This window comes from Mauremys reevesii, linkage group 6, assembly GCF_016161935.1.
Source record: "Mauremys reevesii isolate NIE-2019 linkage group 6, ASM1616193v1, whole genome shotgun sequence".
Taxonomy (NCBI): Eukaryota; Metazoa; Chordata; order Testudines; family Geoemydidae; genus Mauremys; species Mauremys reevesii.
In genome coordinates this window covers 68,857,038-68,870,861 of record NC_052628.1, presented here as the reverse complement: position 1 = coordinate 68,870,861, position 13,824 = coordinate 68,857,038, and the positions used below count along the sequence as shown (strand labels likewise).

At 43.7% G+C, this 13,824-nt stretch overlaps 1 long non-coding RNA gene across 4 annotated transcripts in view; it reads right to left on the bottom strand.

Moving 5' to 3' along the window:
* The window catches only part of LOC120408057, a 66,773-nt gene that overhangs the window by 20,338 nt on the left and 32,611 nt on the right, over positions 1-13,824 (bottom strand). For 3 of the 4 annotated variants that reach the window (XR_005600393.1, XR_005600396.1, XR_005600395.1), the window contains exon 3: positions 12,476-12,622. This is a non-coding gene — a long non-coding RNA (uncharacterized LOC120408057). Of the gene's footprint in view, positions 1-12,377; positions 12,623-13,824 lie in introns of those variants that run through there. The other variant, XR_005600394.1, reaches the window with a different exon arrangement.

The following is a 13,824-nucleotide window of genomic DNA, read 5'->3' as shown; positions in this document are numbered from 1 at the left end:
GGAATTCAGGAGGAATGTCCCTACAGCTAGGAACTGTAGGGTTATGTCTAAACTGCATGTGAGAGTGAGCCTCCCTCTGCGGCTCCACAGCCAGGCACTCGTGGGGCTTATGCTAGCACTCTAGAAGTAGCTGTTTGATTTCATGTTGTGGGTTGGGCTTTCAAACCCCACCCCCAAAAAAGGCTCAAGCCAGAGCTGTGGCCTGTTGCAGCTATTTTTAGAGCACCAGTGTGAGCCCTGCTAGCCTGAGTTTGGGGAGCTGGGCTGGGAGGCTTATTTCTGCCTGCAATGTAGGCATTCCATAGGCAATAGGGACCATTTCCTTATACTGTTTGTAAAAAATCTAATCTGCTGGAGCAAAATAAAAAATAGCTCTTTCTAAAATCCATTTTTCAATGCGTGTGGGAGGGAGATATTTCCTCTGCAGAAGGACCTTGTACCATTTGATGCTAGCTGGACAATTTTACAAGACTTTTTTTAAAACTCCTAGTACTCCCCCCATCTTTAACTATTCCTTGCCTCATTCCTTACACACACACTGTAGTCTGCTGAAAGATACTATAAAATGCTTGGATTTAGCACCAGCCATAAAAGTCTGTACCAAACAGTCTTTAATACCATTAGGAATCATTTCTTAAGAAGTTTCATGTTTAGTTTTCCTCGCGAGGGACCAGCACCTGTAGCTTGAGTTGTATAAATCACCAGGAAAATGGATTGTTTTATACATGGGTTATAAAGCATTTACGGTAACTTCGTGTTCACTTTTCATATGCCTTTAGTCTAAGAGTGGCCACAAGGTGACTTTTTTTAAAAAGGCTCACCACTCTGGATAGAAAGACCAAGGGCTGAGGAGAAGCAATGGTATCAAAACTGTGTCCTATTAGTTAACCTGCTTGCCCGTTATTGGCTGCATAGAAAGCCCAGATGTTCAGACAGGTGCATCCTCTTAAGTATAAATGGTTTACAAAGATTAACATTTTTAATAACATGACACTTAAAACTGCACATCTAAACACTATTTTGTCTAATGATAGGGGATACTCTTAGTTGTGAAGAAAGATGCTTAGGCCTATGTGACAGTACATAATGGAAACACAAAGTAACTTCAGCCTTTGCTCGACTGTGTTCATGATCTTACACACTGAAGGATTCTACAGTGCTTTACAAACTCAGCTGCAAAACTCCTGCATCTAGTTTGGTCATCACTACTGTGCAGGTATATCTGGTGTAAAACACAGCAGCTATTGTACAGAGCATAGCTATGGCTCTTTAACTGTTTAACTACATATACACAATGGAACAGCTTCAACAGGAGACGTTTCGAGAAACCTGCCCCATAATATCTTAGAGTCCAGGGGTTAGAGCTCCCTCCTGAGAGGAGACTCAAGTTCAAATCTCTACATCAGGCAAAGGGGCAATTAAAGCGGGGTCTCCCCCATCCTGAGTGAGTGTTCTAACCACTGGGCTAAAAGTTACAAATGAGGGGTGGGCTGTACTATCTCCTTCTTTTTCTCTGGTGTTTCTTGCAAAAACCAGCTTCAATGCCTAACTCCAGGAAAGGGTTCATGGCTGAGAATCCCAAGCAGTGATAGGTGCCTCCCTACAGCCCCGACTTAGTGCCTAGTTCTCGAGAGAGAAGGGTTTACATCACCCCCTTCTGCTCCTCAGCATTTCTCTGGCTAGTTCAAGTGGCTTCCTTCTCACCTTTTCTGAATCTCTTTGTCTCCATCAGGGCCGGCTCCAGGGTTTTTGCCGCCCCAAACGGCAGGGAGGGAAGAAGCCTCGATCGCGATTGGCGGCAGTTCCACCGTGCCGCTTTCTAATTCGGTGGCGGGTCCTTCCCTCCGAGAGGGACCGAGGGACTTGCTGCTGAAGAGCCCGACTGCCGCCCCTTCCCCTTGGCTGCCCCAAGTACCTGCTTGCTGAGCTGGTGCCTGGAGCCGGCCCTGGTCTCCATACCTTGTACAGGGTGCATAAGTACCTACCTCTCTCCATGCATTGTACAGGAAGCCTAGCTGCATAATGCTGGACTGTAGATTCCCCTGGGTGGCAAGACACCTAGAAGGTAGGCATTGCAGTGCCTAAGTCCCTTTGTGGATCTAGCCCTTTAGTTCTTGTACATAAATGAGGAACTACTCTTATGTGACCTTGTCTTTACATCATAATGGTCACATTTGTTGAAAAGTGGAAGTGTGGTTTGCTTAGTAAAATAGCTCACTTGCAAAATAGCACAACCGTTAGGGTATTTGCTTCATTTTCCATAGAAAGTGAGGTTAGTAATTTTTCTGTTTATCTCCAGTATCTGAGAAAGTTCAATACCTGTGAAATCTGCATGCTGCATAGTAGAAAGGATAGGTAGAATAGGTTTAGTGGGTATTTTTAATGTTTGATTACTACTATTAAATGTGGCAGTGGAGATATTTTAGGCTGGAGAATATTAGGTGGTGAGAGATGGTTCTTAAATAAATGGGGATTTTAATGGTGAAAACACACAAGTGCAGGAATTAATAGCCAGCAATTGAGAGAGCAGCTCACAGCGTTGGTACTTTTTCTCTTCTGCTTGCATCTTATCTTTTATTTAAAAGTAAATTAAAACTCTAACCTTTATGGTTGAGAAGATGACTTTAAAAAGTGAACTGGTGGCAAATCAATGCTGCCCTGGCTGCAGAGTGCCTGAAACAATATCTCTGAGAGGTGGGCTGTCTTCCAATCCTTTCAGTGGGAAAGTTAACTATGAAACCCAATCATGACTATTTATGTCAACACAGTTAACTATTTTGCCGCTGGCCAAAGCATCCAAGAGAGGAGAGGGAAGAGTAGAAAATTTGTGTAATCTATAGATTAGCTGCTTATAGGGGTGTCATAAGTGGGTAGGGCACAGGAGACTACCATCACTCCCCCCTCCACCCCCCACTTTCTGGCTTCTAATAATAACTCCTACAGAACATTATTTCTTCTTAAAAGAATCCTGATGTTGTGGATAGTTCTAAATTCCCAGGTGCTGAGGTGTTATCTCATAACTATAAATTCACTTCATACACATTCCCTCTTCCAAATTTCTATGGACCCTCTTATAACTTCCACACTTACTATGGATCAGATGAGTGGCAAGCACCTCCTCAAGCAGGGTACCTGTGCTGCTATCTGCTTTGCTATTGGAGAAATCATTGTTTCACTCGTAATAACAGAGGCCTGGTCTAAACTCGGGACTTACAGCGGGATAGCTATGTCTCTTGGGGTGTGAAAAATCCACCCCCCTGAGAGGCAGCTATACTGACCTAAACCCCAGTGCAGACTGTGCTAGGTCAACAGAAGAATTCTTCTACCCTAACAGAGTCTATACTGGGGTTAGGTTGACATAACTATGTCTCTGAATTTTTCACACCCCTGACTTTCTCACACCCTAAGTTTTAGGTGTAGACCAGGTCAAAGTTTATCTGCTATGTCCCAGGAATCTATCAATAGAAGGGGAGATGTAATATAACACCACAGCACAAGAAGCCCCCTTGAAGGAGCAGCAGCTGCTGTAGCAGCTTTCCTTAAAGCAAAACAAGGAACAAATAAAATATTAAAACTTACTGGGCCCAAGTCTTCTCTGCCTTGCCCCATTCCAGTCATTTACACCTATGCAAGAGGCTGTGATATGCTGCCAAATCAGTCTTAATGGTTTCCATCCATTTTTACATAGGTGCAGATGGGTATAGAAGCAATGTGGCCAGCCCCAATCATTCAACAATCACAAGTCAGGCTTCAAAAGATCATGAGATTGGCTTAAAAATTTTGAAATGTTTTAAAAATAATAAATGTTATGTTCAGTTTGTCTTCTAGTTCCTGAGATAGGGTGCTCTTCAGTCGTATTTTCAAGCTTTTCTACACAATCTGAGGGCTAGAACATTTCTGTTTTTAAGAAACAAAAGTTCAGTGAGTCTCACCTAATTGCTGGGCTTCAGGAGCTGAGAGTTTAAGAAAACCCCCAAATATGAAAATTGGTGTGATGGAATGCACCCTTGTATGCACACCTTATACACCAGTTGTGGGCCACCTGCAGCCCAAGGGCTGCGCGAGGCCTGCCAGAGTAATCCGCTGGCGGGCTGTGCCCAGGGGCGGCTCTACCTTTTTGGTCGCCCCAAACAGTCATGCGCGGGAGGCGCCCTGGAGCCGCGGGAGCAGCGGACCTCCCGCGGGCATGACTGCAGAGGGTCCGCTGGTCGCGTGGCTCGGCTGGACCTCCCGCGGCTGCGGACGGTTCGTAGGTCCGGCGGCTCCGCTTGAGCTGCCGCAGTCATGCCTGTGGGAGGTCCAGCCGAGCCGCGGGACGAGCGCCCCCTCCGCAGTCATGCCTGCGGCAGGTCCGGTCATCCCGGGGCTCCGGTGGACCTCCCGCAGGCATGACTGCGGCAGGTCCACCGGCCCAGCCTGCCGCGCCCCCGGGAAAGGGCCGCCCCACGCGCATGCTTGCCGCGCTGGGGTCTGGAGCCGGCCTTGGCTGTGCCACAGTTTGTTTGCATTGGTCGTCCACAGACACAGCTGCCCACAGCTCCCAGTGGCCACAGTTTGCTGTTCCTGGCCAATGGGAGCTATGAAAAGTGTGTGGGCCACAGTTTCCCACCACTGCTATACACCATTGTAATAATATTTGTACAAAATATGCCATGCAAGGTATCATTTGTAAACTAATAACTTGCTGGTCGTTTAATATCATGGTGAAATGTAGCAATGTTTTATGTAAGGTTATGAAGATAAGCTGAAATCATGAGTGAAGTGTGTTTAGCAGACAAGTCTGGGGATTGGGTAAACCTGTTTCTCAAAGATAAAGAATAAGCTGATGCCTCTGGCCAGGTGTCCTCAAAGCTGTTGGGCAATCACCTATCAAGTGGCCATTCTTTGGCAAGGAAGGGGGCAGGGACAAACAGATCTGCATCTTAGCAAACAAGAGCATGGAATCTTTCACCCCCAGACTCCTTGTTTCCATTCACATAGTGGGAATAAACTTTATCTAGGGGTAACCTCAGGAAACTATAAAAGTGAGGGGTAAAACCACCCAAAGTTCTCTCTCCCTATTCAGCTCTCTCTTTCACCTAAGAAAACGAGAGAGACAGCCACTGGACTTGGGGAGCAGATCCTGACCTGAAATTTGGTCAGCCCTGTTGCTGGGAGCATGTGGTAAGAATTTTATCTTGAGCCAAGTCTAGCTTGTTAAGTTTTAGTCCTTAAAAGTGTTTTGTCTTTATTTCTCTTGTACCCATTTCTGACTTTAATGCCTTGTACTTGTGCTCAAAACCTAACGCCTTGTAGTAAAATAAAATTTTCATTCTTTAACACTAATCCAGTGTTGTGAATTGTTTGGGTAACTCCATTCAAGGTACCAGACTGTTGTATGGTGATCCCCTTAGAGAGGCAAAAAACCTAGTATATCTAGACTGTCAAGGAGAGGGCTGCACAGTACAGAACACACCCTTTAGAGGGAAAATTCAGGACTGGGAGTGTGTTGGGGTCACCCTGCGAGTAGTAATCAAGGTTGCTAGAAATCAGAAGGTGGCTGTTGTTTGCTGACAGGCTGCTGGGGTCAGACTTGCTGGACCAGGGCCGTGGCTATACACAGACACTCAGGATGTGACCTGCATGCTGTTTGTGAGCAGTCCAGGTGGGAGCTACAGCAGCAAAGCATTGTGAGGCACCCAAAATTGCAGGGCAGGGGTGACACAACTTCTCACTGATTTGGATTTCATCCCAGAAAGTCATAGTTGGTTACGCTGCAGAAGGTGCAAAACTGGAGAATCAGACCCTTTAGGTGTAAATAGGAGTAAAGCTGAGCACAGCCTCAGAGTAGTCTCCTGAGTATTCCGTCTGGCAACTTGCCTTTCAGGCCACTTCGAGTGCACCCTGCTTTAAGATATGCCTCTTCCCCCCCCCTTTTTTTTTAACAAAAGAGTCATACCTACAAACCTTGTGTGTCCTTACACAGTTTACATTCTCCTAGATCCTTAATATACATCTTGTTGCATAGGACAATAAGTCCAGGGCTATAAGGGAGCTTCAGTGATTCTCCAAGTCCTTTTCACTACCCCCTCAGAGCTGTGTGCTTTCCTGCTTCTGGCTGGGAAGAAGCTAGTGGAATTGGAGGAGGGCTACGGCAGAGAGAAGAGGCAATTGTTCCAGTCATAATTTCCTTCCTCCTGAGCTTTCAAAAAGTACCGTCTTCAATCAACGGGATTAGGGTTGTGTGGGTCAGCAGAGATGGTGCCAACATATCAGCTGAAGTTCAGAGCACGCGCCCCTTGTGAGCTGACAAATACCCACACAGGCGTTAAGGGGGCTGGAAGAAGCATCAACTTTGCTCTGCACCTGCTCATACACATCGAACTCAGCGTGCAAGGGAGGAGCCACACAGGTGAGGTGGGGAGAACCAGTATCGCTGCCATGGGTGGGGCAAGGCAAGCCCTCACTAAAGAGCGGCACTTGCTGTGGAGAGCTGGTTTTTTTTTCTTTTCTTGCAGAGTCTAGTCAAGTCTGGTGGCCCATCCTTCCCAGGCTCTAGATGGTCAAACCTGTCACTTTTGTGTGGGTTTCGTTACAGGAAGGTAGGATATAGTCCCTAATATTTTTACATGTTCAGTCTGTGTCCATCCACAATGTGTTAAAATAGGCTTAACTCACTCTTAGAATTAGGAATGCAGTATAATGTTCTATGAAAAGGGAATCTTACCAGCTACTAGTATATAAAGTGATTTAATAGTACAAAGACAGTATCTATAGCAGCTTATAAAATGCTCAGATAAAATCCCCTTGTAGCTATGCATTTGCAGACACATGAATATTTTTCAAAAGATATTTGCAGCATTGCTATTGTCAAGCAAATTTGCACCATCTGATTTCTCTTTTGGATAGTCTCAGTACATTAAGCCAACTTTTGTTCTCTGCTATACTGGTGCAACTTCACTGACCTTGGCCTCTTGTCTTATATTTTCTAGTAGTCTGGTAACTAAGGGCCTCATTCTGCAAACCTTCCTCACAAGAATAGGTCTGTTGTCAATGACATCAAGGAGGCTGGAAATACTCACCTGAGTAATACCCAGTACGAATGAGGCTTTCAGAATCTGGCCTCGAGTTAATGGCTGTGGGTGCACATAGTACACAGCATATTTTGTAGCTGCAGATTCCTCATCAAACTTAAAATTATATGTATATTTTATGGAATCCTCCAAGTCTGCTGCTGGCTTTCATGGGTATTCTTGTTTTCTGCACATGGCTGCAAAATTCTGTGTGCGCGTTGTAAGAGTCAGACTGCGGTAGCGTAGTCTGTATGGTAATTTCTGCTTCCATCTTGACTAGTGTGGAATTCGTTGCTATGCTCTGGAGAGTAAGTTCTGGAAATGCATTATAAATTGTGTGTATGGTTTAAGCTGCTAGTTGCCTACTTACTTTGGTAAATTGATGTTAAGGTTTATTTGATGAGTCAAAACTGCAAGTGTCTTCACCCTAGAATTTTCTAATGAGTCTGATCTCATCTGAGCCTCTCATTTTTTCCCAACACTTCCTTGTCTCTCTAATCTCTCCTTGGCAGCTCCCCATATCTCAGATGCACTTCTACTTTCCTATTGCCTTTCTGATCTCATGCTCCTGCGCTTGGAAGCATCAAATATCTCAGATCTTTTCCTTGACTTGTTTGATTTACACCAAGCAGGTCGGTGTGTGTGTGTGTGTGTGTGTGTGTGTGTGGTTACACACACAAAATTAAGGTCAAGTACTCCAAAGTTAGGAAATGGGAGAATTAAGGCTGCCTGTGCAACTTTAATTCAGGCCCTGTGTGTGTGTATATTCAAGGCTGGCTCCAGCTTTTTGCCACCCCAAGCTGCGAAGAAAAAAAAAAAGATAAAGCCGCGATCGGCGGCACTTCGGCAGCAGCTCCACCGCACTGCTTCATTCTTCAGCGGCAATTTGACGGCTGGTCCTTCCCTCCGAGAGGGACTGAGGGACCCGCCGCCAAATTACCGCTGAAGACCCGGACGTGCCGCCCCTTTCCATTGGCCACCCCAAGCACCTGCTTCCTGTGCTGGTGCCTGGAGTCGGCCCTGGTATATTATGATACAGTCTTTAATTACATGATCACATACTATTTTTTCCACAGGACCCCTTCCTCATTCAATGCATAGGAGGGATAGTGCTCACCAAATGGGCAGTTGTTCAATATCCTCATTCAGTGTGTGACCCTGGACTTTATTTAACAAACCTACACTGACTACTACATTATTAATTTCCTCCTGGGTGGTTCTATGGTGCATTCATGAGATAATCTAAAACTCAGCTTCTCAAAGGCATTTAGGCACCTGACTCCCATTGATTTCAATTGGAGTTACCCTCCTTAAATACCTTTTGAGGGTCTAACCCTGATTGCTTCACAGATATTAATGAATTTATCTTCACAATGCCGTTGTGAGATGAGTGAGTATTATATCCCCATTTTACAGCGGAGGCACAGAGAGATTAAGACCAAAACTGTCAGAAGTTTCCACTAATTTTGGATGCGCACTATAGACCCTGCATTTGTGTGAGGACAAACACATGGTGAAATGTTTGGCTCATGGTGGCATTGACATTGGCTGGAATGGTTCATGTACTGCTTTTAGGCATCAACTATACCTTCATTCCACACTCCCTTATGTATGTCTTTTGACTCAGGTAGGCTTTTCTACCTTAGCTACATCATTAATACCTGTTCTGGTGCTCTATTGAACAGCGGTGTTCAGTACGAATAGGGCCTAAAGTGACATTACAACCCCTGTAGTAGAGCAATACAAAATAAACTCAGAAGCATGGAAAAATGATAGCACAGCTATACTAAGATCTGGAAAAAAGATGTCATTTTATTATCAGTTCTGTGTGTGATCCGTAATTACATAGTGTACGCTATACGACTGGTCCATCTGGCAATGCATGTATTGAAATGTGATTTGAGTAACTATAGTATGCTATGAGTCAGAGATGACTGTACATATGCTGCATGACAACCTTGTAAATGTTAAGTGATAACTTACTAGAGCATAATGCCGAGCCTGTCATTTCAGGTCAAAAATGTTAAACATTCACGCAACAGGTGCCACAGAAAAAACTAGATCCTTTGGGAAGAGAATACACTTTAAATAATCAAGTGACCACATTTGTTATGATTACTGGTTGCTGAGAGACCTACATTCTAGCTCTGCTATGAGAATATATAATCACAAAAATAGTTTTAGGTGTAGTCAAACTTTTGCAGCAAATCAAACTTACTCTTATTGTATATTAACTGATGCAGGTTCAACAACTTAATCAACAGGAAAATATTGTAGAGTAGTGGTCTATGATACTTCAGCCACACAAGTGATTTGAAGCCACCTGTTTTACTGTTGGATTTACCAGTAGGGTTAAAAACTTCATTCCCTTTATTTTTCTTTTGATGTATAGAATAAGGCTTAATTTTCCTAGATGTTACAGTAGTGTCTGGTATGCTACTGCAAGTGTAAGCTGTCTAAATGGTGATGTTATAAGACTCTGCGTTCAGAGGTATATAATTTGTCCTTAAAATTATTCTTAGTTGGAACACAGTGAGCTAGCTGTGGGGTTTAGTGCAAAAATTGGCAATAAAAACAATTTGGCTAAAGTTACAGGAGTTCCAAAATAGGGATATTAGTTTCAAAAGGGTGTGTGTGCCAGAGAGGAGTTATGCTTCTATACATATATACCTATGTATAGAACTATAGATATACAGTGATGGGGTCTAAATTAGCTGTTACCACTCAAGAAAGAGATCTTGGAGTCATTGTGGATAGTTCTCTGAAATCATCCACTCAACGTGCAGCAGCAGTCAAAAAAGTGAACCGAATGTTGGGAATCAAGAAAGGAATAGATAATGAGTCAGAAAATATCATATTGCCTCTATATAAATCCATGGTACACCCATGCCTTGAATACTGAGTGCAGATGTGGTTGCCCCATCTCAAAAAAGAGATCTTGGAATTGGAAAAGGTTCAGAAAAGGGCAACAAAAATTATTAGGGGTATAGAACGGCTTCTGTATGAGGAGAGATTAATAAGACTAGGACTTTTCAGCTTGGAAAAGAGGCGACTAAGGGGGGATATGATACAAGTCTCTATAAAATTTTGAGTGGTATAGAGAAAGTAAATAAAGTGTTATTTACTCCTCATAATACAAGAACAAGGGGCCATCAAATGAAATTAATAGATAGCAAGTTTAAAACAAACACAAGAAAGTATTTTTTGCACACAACGCACTGTCAGCCTCTGGAACTCCTTGCCAAAGGGTGTTGTGAGCAGGGGCGGCTCTAGGCACCAGCGCGCCAAGCAGGCGCTTGGGGCGGCCGTTTCCCTGGGGGGCGGCATTTGGCTCCGGTGGAGCTCCCGCCGGCATGCCTGCGGCAGGTCCACCGGAGCCCGGGAGGAGCGGACCTGCCGCAGGCAAGACTGCGGCGGGTCCCCTCTTCCCGCGGCTCCGGTTGAGCTCCCGCAGGCATGACTGCGGCAGGTCCGCTCGTCCCGGGCTCCGGTGGACCTGCCGCAGGCACGTCGGCAGGAGCTCAACCGGAGCCGTGGGAAGAGGGGACCCGCCGCGGGACCGGGGAAGGGCGGCGCAGCGCTCCGCGCTGCTTGGGGCAGCGTGATCTCTAGAGCCGCCCCTGGTTGTGAGGGCCAATACTGTAATGGGAGCTAGATAGATTCATGGAAGATAGGTCCATCAATGGCTATTAGCCAGGATGGGCAGGTCCATCAATGGCTATTAGCCAGGATGGGCAGGAATGGTGTCCCTAGCCTCTGTTTGCCAGAAGCTGGGATTGGGTGACAAGGCATGGATCACTTGATGATAACCTATCTGTTCATTCCCTTTGGGGCACCTGCCATTGGCCACTGTCAGAGAACAGGATACTGGGCTTGATGGACCTTTGGTCTGACCCAGTATGGCCGTTCTTATGTTTTTAACTAACTGCCCTTCAAATCCAGTATATATTGTACTCAACCTTCCCTGTCCCTGTGGAATTTGGTTTGAAGGAACAAACTGGGTAATTTATCATTAAGAATACTTTTTCTTCACTTTACTTAGTATTATCTGGGAACATCTACTCTGGGATTTTGAGAAGGATTTCAAAGTACCAACTAAGAGTCATTTCCTCCGACCCCCAAAGAAAGCTTCCCAGATTTTAGTGAGTTCAATGCATGCTGGAGCAGGTTTTCATGAGCGTAGTCATATGGATACTCGTACAGTGCAGACATGATCAATAAAGCCAATAGTTATGTATGTCACTATTGAATGTCAGTGCCACTTGAGATGCAAGAGCTCCATTTTACCCTGTATTTCTAGTGGCACCTTAGAGACTAACACATTTATTTGAGCATAAGCTTTCGTGAGCTACAGCCCACTTCATCAGATGCATAGAATGGAACATATAGTAAGAAGATAGATATAGATAATATACACACACATACAGAGAACATGAAAAGGTGGAAGTTGCCATATCTATGCAGATCTGTGCATCTGATGAAGTGGACTGTAGCTCCTCCAATTTTGGTGTCATCTTCAAACTTTATCAGTGATTTTATGTTTTCTTCCAGGTCATTAATAAAAATGTTAAATAGTGTAGGGCAAAGAACTGATCCCTGTGGGACCCCACTGGAAACACACCAGCGTGATGACGATTCCCCATTTACAAATACATTTTGAGATTTATCAGTTAGCTAGTTTTTAATCCATTCAATGTGTGCCATGTTCATTTTATATCACTCTAATTTTTTAATCAAAATATTGTGCAGTACCAAATCAAATGCCTTAGAGAAGTCTAAGTATATTACAGCAACACTATTTCTTTTCTCAACCAAACTTGTAATCTCATAAAAAAGGATACCAAGTTAGATTGGCATGATCTATTTTCCATAAACCTATGCTGATTTGCAATAATTACATTACCCCCCTTTAATTCTTTATTAACAGAGTCCCATAACAGCTGCTCTATTATCTTGCCTGGGATTGATGTCAGGCTGACAGGCCTATAATTACCTGGGTCACCCCATCCACCCTTTTTAAAAATTGGCACATTAGTTTTCTTCCTGTCTTCTGGAACTTGCCCAGTGCTCTAAAACTTATTGAAAATCAACATTAGCAGTCCATTAAGCTCCACAGTCAGCTATTTTAAAACAGATTTTAAAAATGTCTAACTTTAGTAGCTTCTGTTTAACATCCTCCAGAGATACTAGTGGAATGAAAAGAATGTTATCACCATATGATGAGACTGCATCATCTTATGGCTCACCTCCTCTCCCAGCAGTGTAGTTACTGTGGTGCTTATTTACATGAAATAGTGTTAGTAGGGTAGCATAAAGGAGACAAGGTTAAATTACACTTGTTTTATTGTAATGGCTACACCTGCTTGGTTATGTTGTCTGCCCCCTGCTGTGATAGTTATATTGATCTATATACTTATTCGTACCAAATCTCATGTTGTTTGCAGTTCCTTCTGGTCTAATCTCTCCAGGTCACTTTGCAGTTTGGTTTTGGCTTCCAGAATGTTGTCTGCTCTTCCAGTTTTGATGCTGTCTTCAAATTTGATCATAGTTGGATTCACACTAAGAAGCCCCTAATGAAACAAGGCACGAAGCCGGTGCAGTGTGTAGAGGTGCTTGTTTCTTTAATTTAGCTCATTAAACAAGCCTTTGGAAATCCTAAAAGCATCCTGGATGGGGCTACAACTACTGGAGTCATTACAGCCTGAACACTGACATATTTCATCAATGTGACAGAAGTAGCTCAATGAATAGCTTAGATATGCTCCCCAGACCCACAAGTGGTCAACAGACAATTGGAGAACTGCCCTACCATGTTATTTTGCTTTCTTAAATGGATGGAGAAATGTAGGTAAGGTTTAAAAAAAAAACCCTGCAAACCTGACCACGTAATACCTGCTACTGTCCTAGACTAAGGGCAAATTCTGCCTTCAAATTGGAGTCATGTCTCTGAGGGCTGAATTTAGGCCTTAGTGATTGAATATCACATATCCTCAAGCAGACTGTGGCATAAATATGGGGTGGGGGGCATTTTGCCTAGATATTAAGACAAACAATCATTAAAAGTCTGTGCTGTCTGAGTCAGACAATTATTTTTGAAAAGAGCTGGCTGCAGAGTTTTTCATGAGGGTCCAGACTCTATTAATAGAATTGTTGTATGGTTGTGTATGTCAGCCAGTAAATCAGGGTGGTGTATTAGAAAAGGAACACACTGTTTAAAAGAAACATCCTGTTTTATAAGAAACCCTTTCTTTTAAATCAATGTTAGGGTAGTGGGGGCTTGTATATATTAAATACACATTTTCTTCACAGAACTCTGTGCATGGAATCCCCTGGGGGAGGAAAAAAGGACATCAGTTTCCCAAGTCTATTTTTAGGACAAGGTTGGAATTTGTCTTAGTCACAGAGAGAATTTTTGATGTGGTATCTATTCAACAAGGGACAGCTTCTTTCAAGCTCCGCTTCCCATGGAAAACGTACAGCACGATCTGTATCGTGAACAGAATCTCCTAACGCTGTGAGGGAATTAATACTGTCTTGCCTTCTTGTTGACTGTGGGAGGGGTGTTGCTAGGAGACTGGATTCCTACTGTGCTCTGCAGAAAGTGGCTTATAATTTTAATGACAAACTGAGAATAAAACAAATGAATGCCATAAAAGCACTTTTCTTTCCAAAGGTAAAGATACCACTTCTTTAAATCATTCTGTGCCACTCTTCTGGCTATTTGAAATGAAATCACTTCCTTAAATGGAAATGTTTGTTTTCCAAACATATG